The 18,798-nt window shown below is 48.5% G+C and overlaps 2 protein-coding genes across 3 annotated transcripts in view; one reads left to right on the top strand and one right to left on the bottom strand.

Moving 5' to 3' along the window:
- The window catches only part of SYN3 (synapsin III), a 402,826-nt gene that overhangs the window by 137,542 nt on the left and 246,486 nt on the right, over window positions 1–18,798 (top strand). The window lies entirely within an intron of this gene.
- TIMP3 (TIMP metallopeptidase inhibitor 3) overlaps window positions 1–18,798 on the bottom strand; it is a 56,409-nt gene that overhangs the window by 21,708 nt on the left and 15,903 nt on the right. The gene's annotated exons all lie outside the window — the stretch shown is intronic.

Genomic DNA, 18,798 nt, shown 5'->3' with positions numbered 1-18,798 from the left:
CCACATACATCCCCACCTAAGCCTCCCTGGTTTCCCAACATCAAAAGGATTATTCTGAAGAGCTCAGAGACATATATCCTGCTCTCCTGAGCTGGGACCCCACCTCAAGTCCTACCCTCCACAGCCTCCATCACCCCCACTGCATCCCCCCACTACACTGACCTTCCTGTGATGGCCCTCGTCTCCGTGAGGATGACTTTCTCCTCGTGCCTCTGTTGACACATCTGTCTTCCTGCAAGACCCACCCAGCTGAAATGCCACCTCCTCCTGGAAGCTTTCTGTCCATCCCAGGCCATACTAATTTCTTAATGATCAGTTCCTTGGTGCTCACTAGCCTGAGATACTAGACAGTAGGGGCTGCATCTGGGACTCCAGCACCTAGTGCAGTGCCTAGAATGTGGCAGGGGTCCCCCAAGAATGTTTGTTGAATGAAGGAATGATTAAAGGAATTAATGATGCTGCAGGAGAGAATCAAAGGTAATAAAATAAAGGGAGACAGGGATGGTTTCATGTTTAGGCTCTTGGAGTGGGAGTCAGGAGCCCTAACTCCTAAGGGTCACCCAGAAAAGAAGAGGGAGGCAGGGAAAAGCATGAGAAGCCGAAATGGGACCCTGATCCCCAAATACTGAAGATTCATATCCAAAGAGGTGAGTCACGGGGTCCTATTACAGGAGACCCCAGTTAACATGTCTCTGCAGAGGGTCAGTACCCAAACTCCGCCCACAGATGAGAAACCCAAGGCTCAGCATCCTAAAGGAGGTCAGTGGTACCCACCCCTTCTCCTTCCTCCTCCTTCTCTCCCTCTCCCTCCTCCTTCTCCTCCTCCTCCTCTATCATGAGTACTTGGAATTAATTCATTCACTAGTGGTATTCATTCAGAAGTGTTTGAGGGACTACATGCCTCAGGTCCTGTGCTATGCCTTGGGGTTCAGCAGCCAGCAGGTAGAGGGAGTCCCTACCTCAAGGAAGCTTATTTCTATCTTGTGAGATGAGAAGCCAGGTGGTCCTAGTCAGAGAGCCACAGGGGCATGCAGCAGACACACCCTGCCAAGCTAGGCACACTCTGTGTTTGGGGCGCTGACACTCCCCTCCTGACCACGCTTTGCAGAGCAAAAGCGATTCTGATTATGCTCGGTGAACACTGTGGGGCCGTCATCTTAGGGGCCTCCTAGAAACCCAGATCACACAAACACCATCCCTCTTCAAAGATGGTGCTCACTCCCCAGGTGAGTCAGCCTTGAATCCAGCCCTGGTGGTACTGTGGACATGTCTGGGGGAGACGTCCTGCCTGAGCTGGGATCTGAGAAATCACCATAAGTTAGCCAAGAAAAAGAGAAGCAAAAGGCCTTCAGGTAGAAGAGGGACCAGAGGCAAAGGCCTGGAGGTGGGAGAGCCTAACCCGTCGTTACAGTGACAGAAAGCAGAGTGTGCGACAAGGGGCAGGGGACGGTGGAAGCCAAAAGGTAGGCAGGGATGCTTGGCTTCTGTGTGTGGGGGTCTTGCTCCAACGTGTGACAATGTTATTTCTCAGGGGGGTTTCCACTCTTTGAGGGCAGTGATGAAGACTTATCACTTTGTCCCTGCCAGCAGCCCTGAGGATAACATGTGCCCAAATGGGTAGGTGCCCAGGGCCTCAAGAAACCCTTAGAAACAAGACCAGGCCTTGTTTGCCCCACTTGGCATCAGACTCACCAGTGAACCCATTCCAGTTCACATCCCATTTATGATCTTCAAAGTTAGGATTTAATGAATCAGTCTCCCCCACACCCTCCTCTCAAGCCCATTAACCTCTTCCAGCAGTTTTCCTTGGGTGTTTTGTCTGGCTCAGCTCCAGTGTGTCCCAGAATCCAGAGTGCATGCCAGCCTCTGGAAGGTTCCACCCCACTCAGTTCAAGAGGTCCACTGTCATGCAGGCATATGGGTGAGGGGTGCCCAGAACACCTCCCTCTGAGAGTTCCAGCCCTCCCCGGGGGCCCATGGGAAACTTTATCCCACACAAGAGGCCACCAGAATAGCATCCTGGTCTTCAACCACGGCCCCTTTGAAGCAGTGCCCAGAAAAATACCACGCCGACGAATGGTTCTCAGAACTTGGAGCTTTCAGGTCAGGTCATTTTGTGAGACCAGAACAGCTGGCAACATCTCAGGAGTCGTCTATAGCATTTATTTTACTTTTCTGCTAATTGGGATTTGTTTGCTAGGAGAGCTGAGGGCCTCCAGGATAGGTCCAGGAACACAAAGCCAAGGGACCATTAAGCCAAGGGACTTCCCTTGTTTGCACACCAGACCTGCAGATGGGTCTTTGCAGACAGACAGTGAATCTGTTCCCAAAATGCAGCAAGGACGGGTGGGAGACTTTGTTGTGTTTTGAACAAGCAGCAGTGTCTGCTCTCTGCTCCGTCTCTGGGGATTATACAGTACAGATACCAAGAAGACCCTGGTACATTTATAACTTACCCTTTGGGTAGCCTGTAAAACAGTCAGGGCTTCTCCCTCCTCTCTTTAACTTCAGCCAGAAAGACTGTGGACACCAAATGGACGTAGCTTGGAGGGTCCCATTGAAAGCAGGTGCTTTCCCATCACAGCTTACTCAGAACCTCCCCGCCAGCTCACAACCACGGTACCCAGGTAGTGGGCACTCAGACCAAGACAGGTATGAAAAAAAACAGGGCCAGACTACAGGTTTTCAAGCTCTAAGCCAGTTGTCAGGGATAGCTAGCCCTGAGGGTGTGGAGGAATGGCTGGAGATAAGATCTAAGTGCCTTTTAAGGAGGCTAATCTCCGTTTTCAAGAAAATAAGTAAGTAAAGAATGCTTACTGCTGCCCTCTTTGATCAAAGTGAGTAATGGCAGAATTTTATAAAGTCAGTCCTTGGTATTTTTGAACCTACCCTGGCCTAACAGCGTGATTGGGTGATGGTGTCAGTAGTAAAGACCACCTACCCCTTGAACACCTTCTGAATACAATCCATAGTGCCTGAGCCTCTTGTTCATTCAGTAAGTAACTCTTGAGTGACTACCACGTGCCAGGCACTGTGTCAGGTGGTGGGAACACGTAGGAAACAAAACCTTACAAATGTTATATCTAATCCTTAAAACTAACTTGCAAGATATGTAGCATGATTTCCATTGGGTCAATAAAGAAAACATGACTCAGGAGAGAGAAGAAACATGTCAGAGGTTATACGGCTAGGAATTAAATCCACATACACCTGACAGCAAAGCTCACTCATCTTCCTACAACTTGACATTGCACAAACCTGGACATTCAGCCAGGAAGTTGAATGCATCAGAAATTCAGAGAAAAGGAAAATTCTTAAGGCTGAATTATCAGAGAAGGACTCATATAAACCAAGATGCTGAGAACTTCAAGGTGGGGTTAACTTCCCAAAACAGAGAAGTCCAGTAATCAGCCTAAAGCTTTGTGGTTTGGGGAGGGGAGCACCAGCCTGAGGACCACGGAGAACCGGGGGGGGGGGGGGGGGGGGGGGGGGGGTGAGGAACAAGCAAACTTTTCTGGACAACTTTTCCGCAGCCCTGGTCTAATCCTGCTCAGCTGCAAGGCCTCGGGGGCCTTTGTACATGTCATTCCCTCCGCATAAAACCTTCTGCTTCCCTTTACCTAGGACTCCTATCCATCTTTTATATTTCAACTCAAAGGACACTTCCTTGGAGGAAGCTTTCCTTGACCCCTCCCCCGACATCAGACTAGAACAGGACTCCTGTTATACCTTATCATAGTCCCTGGTTTGTGAGTATATGTTTGTGCATTCATTTGAATAATGTATCATTCCCCTCCTCCCACACACACACACACACACACACACACACACACACACACTAAACTGTGCTGGGATCATGCCTTGTTTTCCTCACCATTCTATCCCCAACATCTCACACAGTACCTGGAACATAGTAGGTGCTCAGTAAATAGTTGCTGGGTGAATAGGCACTTGCATCTATTCCCGGCTCCCTGACAGTCTCCCATTAACCTTCCTCTACTGTGCAGCCATTCCACCTGTGTAACTAGCTGTAACTTTCCAAAGCCAATTCCTCTGCCAGGAGCTGACCAAGCATACGTTGGTTTTGATCATGGAAAAAGAAGAAGGAGGGTGTTCCAGGCAGGGGGAACAGCATGGGCAAGGGCACAGAGGTGAAACTGAGCCTGGAGTGTCAGAGTCACATGGCTCAGGGACCATGAAGACCCTGGAGAGGCTTTAGAGAAGCCTGGAGGGAAGGCTGAAGAGAAGCAGAGGAGACCCGTTAGCTCATTCCAGCCCAAGCAAATGTCAGGTTCTCTGGGTGACAGGAGCTTGAATGCGGGCCTTCTCAGGACTGCCCACAAACTGGGTCTATAGACAATGAAGTTGCTTCTCTGGGCCCAGGTCCTCAGCCCCCTGACCACCCCCGCCCCCCAGTCCTGTCTTCATACCCTTGCACTTGCCACACGCAGGCTTAAGGGTGTCCTGGAGAAGGGACTTCTGAACCCTGCCCACTGGCTCTTCCCAGCTGGGCAAGAGACGTAACTCTTCAAGCCTTGCTTTCCTCATTCTGAAGAAAGGTGAATAGCATATTTGTGAGGGTGGAAAATAATAAAGACAGAAGCCACCTGGCAAACGTTTTCCAGAATAAACCCAAATCCCCCTCTTCCTACCCTCCCCCACCCCCATCACTTCCCAACATGCAGGCTCATTCCCTCCCAGCAGAGTTGCCTATGGACCAAATGGTATCAGTGAGTGTTAGGAACATGGATAACTCCACAAGCATTTTCCAGATCTTGTGCAGGTCCCTATCCAGCCGCCGGAATGGCACCCTGCACCGGACCAGACGCAGTCATGTTTTCTGGTTCTGTGGACCACCCAGAGTGCACCTCTCCTGACAGATCATCTGTCTGGCTGCATTCTCTGAAGGAGGGCTGGCCCGATAAGCAGTGCATGTGCTAGGTCACAGCTAGCACTGTTGCTGATTGCTGGGTGGCCACGGAGCACCCCCGGTACAAGTGACCTCCCACCACCTCTACTGCACATCTGGCAGTGCTTTGCAGTCATGACATGACGCCCAGAGCTGCTTACTCTGTCTGTCCGTGGGCAGCTCATACTAAAAGGTTGGCTGAGATAGTCTCTAAAGCACATCTCCAACAAATGTCCATAGATGTTGCTGACTAGAATGACACAGAGCAAATAGGGACACGTTTTCCTTGATATGCCAGCGCTTTTGGAGAATAAGTAATGGGAGTATCAGAGATGAAGACGTTTGGCCAGACACTGCCATAAAAAGCAGAAGAATAGTCAACTTTCCCTATTGATAAGAATCCTGCTGTCATCCATTATAACACTAATTATAGTACCATCTTAATTATAATAGGTGCCATCATCCATCAAGCACTTACTGTACACATTCCGTGCTCAATGCTTGGATTATCCCATTTGAGCTTCATTAAGACCCTGTAAAGTAAGTGCTGTCATTAGCCCCATCGTGTAGAAACTGAGGCTTGTAGTGAGTAAGTGACTTTCCCAAGGTCATCTAAATAGGAAGCGGTGGACCCAGCATGCCAGCCCAGGCAGCCTGACTCTGGAGCCGCTGCTTTCCACCACTGGGTCATACCTCCCTTCCAAAAGCACATGTGTGACCACAGTGTAGGGGGACAGGCACATTTCTCAGGCCACAAACTCTAGGTTGGGTGGAACCTTCACAGTCACTCAATGGAACCTCCTTCGAATTTCTTCTACAGTCCTATCATCCCAGGGTTAGTCTGGTAACTATGCAACATCTCTGACCTAGGTCAGCCTGTTCCATGTTGAGCCATTTCTTGACTGTTCTAAAATTCTTCTTTATACTGCCTCCCTGTGGCTTCCTCCAACTAGCTGACATCTTAGGCTTACAAAAAACAAGATATATGAAGAACATGGTCATGTGCCCAACATCGTCTCCAAGATAAGGATTTTCATAGATTTTGATGGCCTTTCTCCACATGATTCCAAGTCTCCTTCTCTGTCTCACTTAGGGCCTTTAGCTCCCTACTTGTGTTGGTGGAGGGTGGATGCAGATTTCCCAAGGGCTGCTGATCAGTGTACAAAGTTGAGAGAGACTTCACCCTCCCCACTCTGGATGCTTTTACTGCTGGTAATGAAGTCTAAAACTTCACCACCATCCATTAAAAACCCCTAGTGTTTTCAAAATAGATTCTGTCTTCGAACTTTGACATGATTTAATAAGTAACTCTACCTATTCCACTAAATAACTGTACATTTTTGGTTGTGGAAGTAAAGAAATTTGGGGTGGAGGGAGTCTTATTACATAGAAAGTATTGAGTAGTAGAAAGAGCCCTGGGCCAGGAGTTGGGAGCCAGATTCTCTTTCTGGTTCTTCCACTAATTTGCTATGCGAGTTTGACAAATCACTTTCTTCTCAGAGCCCTACTAGTTTTCTATTCTGCAAAATAAAGGGGTTGGACTGGATGTATTCTAGGGTTCCTCACAGCCTAAGGGGCTAAGGTTATTTTACCATCACCTTAATATCTCTAATTTATACATTTCCCCTGGGTCCTACTCTCTCCATTGGTAATGAGCCAGGACATCACATATTCTCCCTATTTACTGGGTCTAGAATCACATTTCTGAAGAGTTGATCAAACTTGAGTAAGTAATTAGGATGCTTCAGGTGACTCTTCTGGCCTTGTCTGAAAAGTCCTTCTTGGCCTGTTATCTGTCTGGATGATCTGAAGTTGCCAAAACTGGGGATAGCAGCATGGACAGAACTGGCTCCTAAGTCACCCACTTGGCCCATCAACTGCACAATTTGAGTCACCCTCACCAATCTGTTTTCTTTATGAGCCATTGTCTTATTTTTTGTAGTAACATACTATTTTCCAGGCTGACAGTCCAGCAAAGAGTTTATTTCCAAGAATGTAAACAAACCTGGGATAACTTCAGCAGTTAAAGTCATTATGGGAGCACTGTGCATTAATGCCAGGTAGGGCCTCCTGCTCTGAATGTGCCCATGTCTTTCCTGCAGAGGATTCTAAAAAATGCTGAGAAGAAGTCTTCTGCCTTTAATCTCCCAATTGTATATTAACATACAAGGTAATGAAAATGTCTCCAGGATGGCATCTCCATGGGGAATATGCTCTAATGACCTCACGTGTACTAACTGAGGATAATGCCACATCCATGAAGATAAAATCCAGCCACCCTTGCCCTGCTGATTTAGTTTGACAATAGCTAAGACAGTGATCTAATAGACATGCAGATTCTCCAGCCCACTCCAATGTTCTAAGTAACTTTAACTCCCCTCTCCTATAGAGTAGGATGGGGCACTATCCACCCCCATCCTCCCTGGATAGCTTATTTCAGATCCTCCTTGAGCTGTTCAGAAAAGCTGTTCTTCAAATAAGAGGGAGCCTCTCTTCTACCCAACCTGGGACCCCCACCCCTCCCTGAAGGGAGTATTTTGAGGCATAAAGCCCAAACTGCCACCTTGATCTCAACTTCAACCTCAGTCCAACCTGAACCCAGCCAAGCTGCATCCCAGTCCGAGAGGTTTTCTACTTTTGAAACAGAAGGAATATTCAATATTTTTCACTCTGTCAATATTTTTACCTTCATCTCCATCCTCCTCCCTTCTGCTCTCATGCCCCTGGTTGAGGCGGGGGACAAGGGAGGTTTTTTTTTTTTTTTAAGACCAAACAAAAACAAAGCCCGGCCCAGGCTGAGGCCAACAGATCATGATGTTCTGGGTGGATTTTGCGTGCCAGCAAAGACCGTCAGCAAGATCTACAGGAAACACCTTGCAGAATCCACTCGGAGAAGCAGAGGCCACCAAGAAGTGCAAGGCAGATACACTCCGCTCCATGTCACTGGCACTTGAGGCTGGGGTACAGGAAATGGCTGTGGGATTCCAGGCCCTCTGGAGGGCAAACACACAACTGGCGGGAGGCGGGGCGGGGGGGGGGGGGGGACTTGCAGATCCCTCTGGTATTTTCCATTGGGAGTTTCTTCAATTTGTATATCTGTTCCAAACTGCGAACTGCCTGTGCGTGATCGCTGCAGAGGGGACCCAATAAGAAAGGTCAAAGGCAGCTTCCCAAGGGTCTGTTCCAGGGTTTAGCAGAAGCTACATTTTCTGTGAAAGAAGGACACGTCATGCAGTGGTCAAGAATGTGAGGACTTGGGCACCAAAGAACCTAAGGTTGAATCTCAGCTCCAACTTCTACAAGCTGCAGACTCTTGGGCAAATCATTTAACCCTTCTCAGCCTTGTCCGGTTGTCAGGATGAAGTGAGACACTGAACGTAAGGAACTTTGCACAGTGCTTGGCAAGCAGCAACCTCAATAAACAGTGGTGGTGATTATTATTTCATGAGAGGCCCCCTTTCCCAAGGTGGTGAAGAGGCTGGAGGACGGTAGGAGAAAGAATGAAACAGTTGCAAGAAGAGAGAAAAAAATGCAGAATACTAGCTGGGACCCATATGGGGCGTTGCAAGCCCACAGCCTAGCTGCCAACCTTTCCCTTGTGAAACGTCGGCTGCCCCACTTACTCTTGTTTGGGGCATTGTGATTTCAGGTCAGGTTGAAGCAAGGGACATTAACTGGTATCAGTCCAAGTGGAATGAACAGCCCAGAGCAGTGCAGAGAGGCCCAGCAGGAGGCAGGGAGAGGAAGCATTGCTCGAAATGCTAATGAGTAATTAAGTCCTTCAGGGTCACATCCTAGTCCCTTTCTACCCGAGGGCTGGAGGAGTTTGGATGGGCCCAAAGTGGTCTGTTAGAGTGTGTGGGTAGCCCCCAAACCTTCCTTGCACGGAAACTGTGCGTGTGGGAAGCCAGCCTTGCTGTGCAAAGTGAGGACTGAGAGCCATGAAATTGGCAGGCCTGCTTAGGCCAAGGTCAGCGGCCAGAGCCCAGCATTGTTCTGGCCGGACGAGGGACCGGCCAGCAGCCAGCATTCTGTGGGGAGGCCATGGTAGAGGAAAGGCCAGATGCAGTCCAATTAGGGTCTGATGGAAACCAGACCCATTTTTCACGAAACAGGAGGTGGGTGGCCCTGCTGTGGAGGGGACACTGGCTAGATGGAGCATCTAGCACCCATCAATCCCCAGGTCAAGTGGCATGCCTGGATGTGGGTACAAGAAATGCGAAGGGTGCCCCTGACCCCTGTCTCTGCTGTAATGAAGTGCCAGTTGGGAGCCAGCTGGGCAAAGGGAACATGTCTCCACACTCCATCCGCTGTTTGGTAACAATTACTGGTATTCTTTCAGCACCACCAGGAATAGTATGCTGGGGGCAGTTCTTTGAACCACCAGGCATGATCAAGAAAGGAAGGTCCAGATCGAAGAGGGCACCAGTTTTAATGTTCAGCACAAGTCCTGCGTCTCTGGCTTGGGACTGGAGTTAGCAGTGGTGGGCACGGGGCCTGCTGAGGAGCGCTGAGCTGAATTTCACGGTTCCTTTTTTATCCCTGCCCCTACTGAGCAGTACGCTCTGGCAGGTGGAAATGGTGCCAGTTTCAGCTGGTCCCTTGTGCCAAGTTCAAGTCTACTATAGAGAGCAAGCCAGTGGTCTCTACTTACCCCCCAAGGCTACCTCTGGGGTAGTGGGGAGGTAAGGAATGATTGGTCCCCCAAGACCCTTGTTTTTGTCCTGCTCTCCCCCTTCATGGGAATCCTAATAAGATAGGAAGAGTGTGCATTTCCTCATGTGACTATCTCCCACAGCTTGGCCAGTCGACTCTTTGGCCCTCATACCACTCCCCTCTGCTGGCCCCAGCAGTGAATCTGGAAAGGCTCAATGCAGCATGCTAGTGAGCCAAACACATGGAAGCAATGCGTGTGGGAGGGTGATGCAGTGTGTCTCCCAGGACCAGGCTGGTGAGTCTGTGGTGGGTAGACAAGAAGTCCCAGCTGAGCTGCGAAACCACGATGCCAGCCACCTGGACCACTAACCACAGAGTAGCCACGGGCAAGTCAATCCCATCCCTGGGCCTGTTTCCCCAACTGGGAAGCAAAGATATTGCATAATGGCCCTTAAAAATCTGTGAGTCCATATGGCCCTGCCTGTGGTCTGGAAAGTTCATCTAAACAGACAGGAGAGCCTTCTTTAAACTCTGGTCCTTCCTTCCTGGGTGCACACCAGTCGGCAAGTGGCTGGATTGCTGACCTTCTTCTGAGGCTCTAACGCAGCAGCCAACAGATGGCAGAATCTTCCAGAGGCTTATATCTCTGAAAGATTTGCTGCCTCACATCAACATAAAAGAATGTTGTCCTGAGAGGCTGTCTGTTCCTAAGTGGCCCCGTAAGAACTCTCTTTTGAGTTTCACCCACTCTAGGCTGGAGCACAGGAGTTAAGTTGGAGTCCGGCCTTGCCCCTTGCTAGCTGTGTAAACTGGGGCAAGACTCTTCACTGGTCTGAGCCTCAACTTCCTTGTCTATCAAAAGGCCATTCATTCCTGCATTTAACAAATATCAGGGTTGCAAGTATGTTCCCAGCAGTGAACTGGACAAATGAGGTCTCTGCTGTCTTGGTGCTTAAATAACAGTGTAGGAGACAGACAGAACAATAAACAAATACCCAGTAAGATGTCAGGTGCTAGGAGAAAGGGAGATAGAGAATAGGGATGGTGGGTATTATAAGATAAGGCAGGCAGGCAAGGCCTCTCTGGGAAGGTGACATCCACGTTGACACCTTCATGATGAGAAGAAGCCAGCCAGTGAAAATCTGTGGACACTGTATTCCAGGAAGAGGGGACAGCAAGTTCAAAGGCCATGAGACAGGGACAAATTTGGAGCCCAGAGCATTCAGGGAACAGCCAGAAGACCAACATAGCCACAGCAAGGCAAGGGGAGATAGAGGCCAGATCCCATAGAGCCTTCTAGAACTCATTAAGGAGTTGGGAAGCCAATGGAAGCCTTTAAGCAGGGCATTAAGAAGATCTGAATGACATTTTAAAAAGGTCACTCTGGCTGCTTTATGGAGAATGGAGTGGAGAGAGGGCTGGAGTGAAAGCAAGGGAATTAATTGTAATCGTCACTGACCCTTCCCTGCCCACCTCTCAGGGTCACTTTAGGCTCCCATGAGATTCATGCTGACACCTAGAGAAGTCCAGAAGCATGAGAGGAGGCATGTATCTGCACGTGTTTTAAAGTCCATTTTTTACAAGTGGGAGCTTGCAGGGCCTGGCACCAGCTACTTGGAACTGTGTCCCTGTATGGATTTCAAGGAAATAGGGCAGGGCGGTAGATTCTGCCCTGCCTGAGCTGTGCAGCTGTCCAGCCCCAGATGAATTCACGTGTTTAAACCTGGAGCTTTGCTTTCAGCCATGCCTTACTCTGCTTTCACTGCTGGTGCCGGACAGGGGTAAGCTAACACCTAGCAATGTGGAGAAGCTGGCACTCCATGCAAACTCACTTGCTGAATTCCTGGCAAAAGCTCATCTCTCCTGGCCTCACTTTCAGGACTGGGAAGGAAAGAGCAGGAAATCTGGAGGTTTATTCACTTAGGGATTTTTAATTTCAGAGTGGGCCCTTGTAAGGATCCTTGCAAGGGTCATGATCAGCAAAGCCCCTGCATCCCGAGAGAATGTCCCAATGCTTAGAGGAGGAGAGCTTGGAAGCATCCTGGGTTCCAGCCCTCTACCTTCTGCTGGGGTTGGGAACACTGCCTTGGTAGCCAGAGCTCTGCATTCAAATCCCATCTCCACCTCTAGGTTTCCTCAAGTTGAGTAAGAGGGGCCTTCATAGGGACGAGTTGGAGAGCAGACGTGAAGAGACTGGGCTCCGTGCCTGCCTTCATTCATTCACTCATTCACGGGCCTTCTGGGTGACAAGCTTGGGGCTGAATGGTGGACACCCTGGTGCTTAGTACATGTTTGGGGAATCTGAAGATGCACAGTAAATTGTATTCCAGCTAAAATGTACTATCTAAAATGCCAGGGAGTTCAGAGAAGAGAGTAATTAATAAGATGATGTGTACTGAGTATACAGTTTAAAAAAAATTACATGTTAACATCTCAGGACCTCAATTGCCTGTCATCTGTACAGTAGGGACACTGAAATTGCCGAAGACCTCATAGCTGGAATTTGACAAAATGAGATCAAGGTATCTGTTTTTCCTCTGTAGCTCCTGGTCTACACACTACCTGCAAGTTTTCTGGGGCTTTCTCCATGCTTTTTATTTTCTTGTATTATTTCTTTCTTACATAAGTAATACAACTTTACTGAAGAAAATTTGGGGAAAAAATGAGGTAAACAGAAAGAAAACTATAAGATAATTTTTAAAATAACCTGAACTCCCACTACCCAGTTATAACTATGCTTCATACTTAGATGTTACCTTCAGGCTTTTTCCTCATATAAGCCTGTGGATAGAGGTTTCCTCCCCCCCCCCCCCGCCCCGCCAATAATACAATCATATAGAACACACTTGCTGGTCATCTGGGGTTTTTTTCAGTCCTGATATATCAGTCCATCTGGCTCTGTCTCATCCCTTTGAAGAGCTGTATTGTTTTCAGTTTTGTAGATACAGCACTTTTATAAACAATCCTGTGATAAACATCCTTGTGTGTTTACATTTGTGTATATATACACATATATACATATAAATGTTTATATACATATATAAACACATATTCATATACATACACACATCTAGCATACTTACCTGATTATTTCCTCTGGATCTAGATGTTCTCACCACTTTTTAAACCCATCTTAATATTAATTGAATCCAAGTCAGCAGACCCTTCCTACTCATAAGCTGGGTACTCTACAGACACTTAAGCCTCACACTGAGCATAACTAAGGAGCATCGGGCACAGTTTCTCAGGTCCTACAACTCAGTCCTACCTCCCCCCATCCTCCCACCCACAGCCCCTGTCCCTACCCGACCTAAGCCAGCCAGTAATCAAGTCTGAAAGATATCATACTGCCTGAGTCCCCTGCCTCTTCTGCCTTGTTGGACCCAGCCTGCTATTTCAAAGTTTTTACAAGGTTTGAGTAAACATCCCAGGACAGGCAAGGCCAAGAGGAACCCAGTCTTTTCTGTTACAAAGTCAGTGGTTAAGGCCACCACCCCAAACAAGGTTCCTTCCTGCCCCTGCCTTCCCCTTTCTACTTATAAAAGCTCTCTGCTTGCTATGGGCAGTTTTAGTATGCTGCACAGGTTGGCAGCATCCCCTTGGGTCAGAGTGAATGCAGACTCCCTTCCCCATCTCTTTGCTCAGTGTCAAAGGCATTTGCCTGAAACACTGGTCTTAAAGCAAAAGAATGACATCGAAAGGAGAGGAAACAGACCAGAAGGTTTCTTGTGAAGAGGGCCATAATAATAACCTATTCAACTACTAAAAGTAACCTCCTTCTATAATATGTGTACAGGGAACTTGCACCATACACATACACCTCTAAGCAAGCTGAACTTGGTGATGATTCTGTTTGGCATAAACCGATGTATATTTTACTACAAATATATATATTTTTCCTCAATTTTAAAAGGTCTGGCCAGTTTCTCCCACCTCTGATTCCCAAGTAAGCTTCAGCCAGGGATCTGCTGTCTCAGTCCCTGTATGACTATGGGGTTCAAAGATATGGCATGTGACTGTCTTAGGTTGTGCCCTCCCCTCCTCTCCAAAGACAACCCAGCTGCTCCACCTGGGGCTGCCCAATGAAGAAACGGTGATCTGTCCCAGTGCTAAAGGAAGACCTGGCTAAGATGGAGTTATTGAGAGATGGCATTTAAGGGCTCTCTGACTTTCTAAATGTGATTTTTTGCTTTTCTGTATGCTGACTTCCTAAGATGCCAGTCCATTACCTTTATATCCATAGTTGTCATACACTCTTACCCTACAATCATCATGTGGCAAGGGATTGTAGGAACACCCAGTTTCATAGGTTTGAAGATGTGGGCTCTCAGGTCATCTGACTTGCCTAAGACAGCGTGGATGACTGAGGATTCCACTCAGGTCTTTTCACTCTGGATGCAGAGGTTCTTCCCCGCCCCCATGAGAGGCCACCAAGTCTCTTCTGGCCTCAGCCAATCACTGGGCTGTGTCCAGAGCCCAGCATTCAGGGCCCAAGTTTCTCTTGGCAACACTTTTCCTTCCCTTCAATTGCTATTCCCACTGGTGTTGGCTAACCCAGTTCCAGACCGTATCCCTCCAAGCCTGGCCAGCTCTATGCCGATCCACAGCACCCTAGTTATTTCTGGGCTGGGACAGGGTCCACTGCATCCTGGTTTCTCAGAGGTTACTCTTTTTGGCAACCCCCCAGGTGCAAATCTGTCTCATCTATTTAGAAGAGAAGCAGAGGAAACCCACCCTACCCACAGCCCATAATGAGAACACCCCCTCCTACATCCCCTGTGGCAAGTCAGCAGGTCCCACCCAGAGTAGGTCCCCCAGAGACATAGGAAATCCAGCTCAGGTCCTCAGGAGCAGGACAGATGGGCAATAGGGGCTCCCAGGGAGCCCACCACAGGACACAAGAGTTCCCCTGCTTGACCAGGAGCCAAAGATGAGCCAAAGAAGGCAGTCTACTGCTGCCTTCCCACAATGCTGCACACCCAAATCCAGGGGATCCTCTGAGTCCTTACTTTCCCACCATTGTTCTGTTATCTGATTGTAAAACTAATGTGTCACCATTGTGAAATTTCATTTTCCAGAATATACTGGTCAAAATTAAAATCACCTAAAGTCTCACAAACCAGAGATGTTTTGGTATATAGGTATTAAAACTGTCCTCTAAGCATCCATATAAATATTCATATCATTTTTTTTTAAAACAAACTGGTTTCTGCTACTCAGAAGTACATCATGGGAACCTCTCCATATCATTAAATAGAGGCTACCTCAAGCCATTATATGGCCACTCAGTAGTTCACTGTATGAATACACCATAAATTTAAGCAATCTATTCATGATAGACATTTAGATTGATCCTCTTTGTGTGTGTAATTATAAACAATGCAGCCATGGACCCCATTGCTTAAGTATTTCTTTGGACTAGATTTCTAGAAGTAAGATTGCTGGTTATGGTGTATTTTGAGGGTCTTGGTTCTTGGTGCCAGACTGTGCTCCAAAGAGGCCACACCAGTCGCCTTTCCCATCAGCAGACCATGAAGGTGAGAGACCAAACTCCATGAGGATGGGAATGCAAGTGCAAGGATTCTCTGCACGGCTCCGCCCAGACCAGGGACATTATCTGGAAATCCCCAAAGGCATCAGCACAGGAAACAAACTAGTTGCTGGCAGCGGGGAAAGGACAGATGGGAGGGCTCCAGCTTCTCTCAGAGAAATCAGAAGCAGGCAGCATGGGGTAGTGAGTGCCAGGGTGACTTTTGTCTTTCCAAAGTGTCCCCCCCACTGAGGGGGCATAGGGTGACAAAACACAGGGCAATGATAAATACCTGGCCCAGAAGTGCAGTCACTGGACACTGCCTCTCCTATTCCCCAACGAGCTGGGTGACCCTGGGAAAGGGCTTCCCCTCTCTTGACCTCTGTTTTTCCATCTGATCTGATATTCATCATTCTTTGATCCCAGAACCAGCCTTAAGACCAGAGTAGACAGATCTCCAGCCATCCTTCCTCCATTCAAAGTCATTTACCTTTCTTTGGTCTCTCCAGTATATTCATTTTTATATAAACTCTACTTCCATGAAGAGCCATACCAACGTTTTCTTGGCTTCTGTTTTTATTATCATAGCACTGATGACATCTTAGTTGTTAGCAAGAGACAGAGAGAGAGCAGATCTTCATTGGAAAGTAAAAGACTTTGGTTCATTGGTTTTCAATCCAGCTTCAGTTCAACATTCGTTGAGAGCCCCTAGCATATCTCACCCATCTTCCCATCAGCCCTGCATTACAAATGAGATCTTTCCCATCTGCAGGTGGGGAAACAGGCTCAGAATTTACAACATTTTAGTCAGACTTACCCCATGAGTAAAAGACAGAGCTGAGATTCAACCTCAAGTCTGTTTTACTCTGAGCTCCATCTCTTTCTAACACCCTCCACTGTCTCTCCAATCAGACCTAGAGAAGGATTCTTCAGGCCCAGAAATATTCTCTAGTGCAGGTCTGAGAGATGGAAAAGCATGAAGTCACCTGGATTTCTCAGATTGGTCATGTTTGGCTCAGGGGCCTCGAAGCTGATTAACACATCTCTCCCTAACTTTTAGCATCTATAAAATAAGCAGTGAGAGAACTAATTGGCAATATCTGGCAAAACCTGCTCAGCCTCTTTATCATTCACACAGTACTTCTTGTCCAGTAAGTCTCCTTTCTTCCTTCCAAGAACCAACATCTATAGACTTGGATTACAAATAGATATGAGTGAGCTTCTGTGATTCTCTACCCCAGAATGTATCCCAGATCCCCAACCCCTCCCCGCCTCCCTATGGTGCTTCCTGGCATCTGGAAGTAACCAGGTCCTGGTGATGCCAGGACTTGAATTCTCCAGGGTCTGTGCCCATCTCTGCAAGCATGTTGCAGAATCAAGATGTTCCATTGAAACATGAGTCAGGAAAAATATCAGTCTGACTCTGAAAACTGCCCCTCACCCTAAATGAGGTTTAAAAAAATGCCAATGAGATGGGTGCCTATTCGTTCCTGATTCCAGGCCTTGTCCCCAGGCTTAGCTTTTCCAGGTCCCCAGGTGGTGCCAGGAGCTGCAGTAGAATGGGTAGAAGGCAGAGCAGGGACAACACACACACACACACACACACACAGACACACACACACACCCCATGGTAGAAAAAGAAGGGAATGCTGGGAATGACCCCTGGTCATGTCCAGAAGGAATGAGGATGGTCTTGGATACAGAGCTAGCCTCAGAGAGGGCCTGGCCAAGCAAGAGGTCTGACTCACTGCCATTGCCAAACCAGGAGTGATACCTATATTGGCCTTCATGTGAATCAGAAAAAGGCACCCCCTCTAGATGTTGACAGCCTAAGCCACACATCACACAGAAAAAGGTCCCAATGCTCTTGGGCTCCAGAAAAAAATGCAAAATGGGTTTCCAAGGAAGCCATGTGGTAGGATGGGTACTACAGAAAACCATCACATCATGATTGTAAGAACTTCTGTGGGCCCGTGGGCAGAAGAGGAAGTCAGGCAATGAATGGGCTGCAAGGAATTTAATACACTGGCCACTTCAGGATCCCCCTATTCTGTTTTCTGAACCTTTGAAAACAAAAGATGAGGTGTGAAAGGGGGCCCTTGAATGTGCTTCCTGTATGTATTCATCTGTCCAAGCTGGAATTATGGAGGAGGGAGGGCAGAGCCACAGCCAAAAGAGGGCCAGGCTGAGCCATGGCCTTGAGGGTAGGGGCCATGGCCAGTGGCCTCAGCACCTTGTCCGGTGCCTGGAACACAGACGCTCAATAAATCTTTGCTCAAGGAATGAATGTGTCCATAGCAGACATACTTGTGGGACCTTTACAGTCGTGGAAGCCATGTACTCAGCTGGGCCGAGGCAGCCAGATTGGGAGGTGATGGTGATTGAGACCCATGTCTGATGGTCTTAATGAATGACATGGCTGGCAGTCAAAGAAGAAGGAGATTGACACACAGCCTTTTGCCTGTGCAGCCTCCCACACGGAACCAGGCGGGGCTTGGGAAGGAAGCCACAGGTCCTGCCGACATGGCGCCCACCCTCTGAGTATTCTGAGATGCCTTCTCTCTAGGCCTCTCAGCCCCATGGCCCTGGGATCTGCAGGCAGCAGAGCGGCAGCTCCTTGCAGGCATAAAACCCAGCACTGTCCCAAGGGAGGCCAAGCCTCCTCAAGCCAGCACAGATTATTTCCTCTTTCACTGCCTCACTCCCTAGTGGAAAAAACAAGGAAACAAAATTCTCCTGAGCAACCTGAAACCCTGTGACCCCCTGGGCAAGTGCAGGACGCAGCTCCACCTTTGTGCCCTCCACTTTCCTCCAGCTCACCTATGCTTAAACCCAGAGGCCAGCCTCAGAGGTTATTTATAACATGTCAGAGGAGAAGGGGGCAGGAAATAGGAAATTATGAAGGAGGGGGCAAGGAGGAGTGGCAGGGGCCAAGTGACCCCACTGGCTGGGAATCCACTGCCTGCCTGGCCTGTGGCATCAGAGCCCCAGGACAGGGAATTCCTCCCCAGCCCACATTCCTCCTGGCCCCAGAGCCCTATCTGCTGCTCTCTTGCCAGCCCTGTCCCCTTCCCCAGGCCCAGGTGGAAACTGAGTCATCCTCGGGCTTTTCCTCAGTCTGGCCACATTCATGTGGGCTTTGTGACAGGAGCTAATGGTGCAAGAGCTGGGGGCCCAGCCCTGGGGACGGGGTGAGCAAACACCCAGTCTTTTACCTCTGCTAGCCCCATCCTGCTCTTTCCTCTCCCATTTAAATACTTGGAAAGCTGGGGTCGGAATGCCCAATGCTTAGGGCCCAAGACTTCTTCTCATTAACTTTATCAAGGGTGCCCAAAGGGGAGGTGACTCACCTAGAATCACACAGCCAGAGGGAAGAGAGTCAGGCCTGGGGCCCTATCATTTGGGGGCACTGGCCCATTTTTCTACACCCCATGCTGCCCCCAGGACCTTGGCTAGTTAAGACTCTTTGGGTACCAGTGTGAACATACTGGATTCACTGTAAAGGCTGGAAGAGTCTGTCCTTGCTTTGCCCAGAGCCACAAACCATGAAATGGAATCCCTAGTTGACCACCTCAAATCCTGTGTGGACTGAGGCAAAATATCCAATCCATTCATTCACCAAAACATTCTAAGCAACCACTGAATGTACAGAGCCACTAACTTTCAGACAATTTCACATTGTTAGGTTATTCTTTTTGTTGTT

Source organism: Monodon monoceros, unplaced genomic scaffold, assembly GCF_005190385.1.
Source record: "Monodon monoceros isolate NGI ecotype Baffin Bay Population unplaced genomic scaffold, NGI_Narwhal_1 Super_Scaffold_6, whole genome shotgun sequence".
NCBI classification, from domain to species: domain Eukaryota; kingdom Metazoa; phylum Chordata; class Mammalia; order Artiodactyla; family Monodontidae; genus Monodon; species Monodon monoceros.
This window is presented reverse-complemented; position numbering and strand designations above follow the sequence as displayed.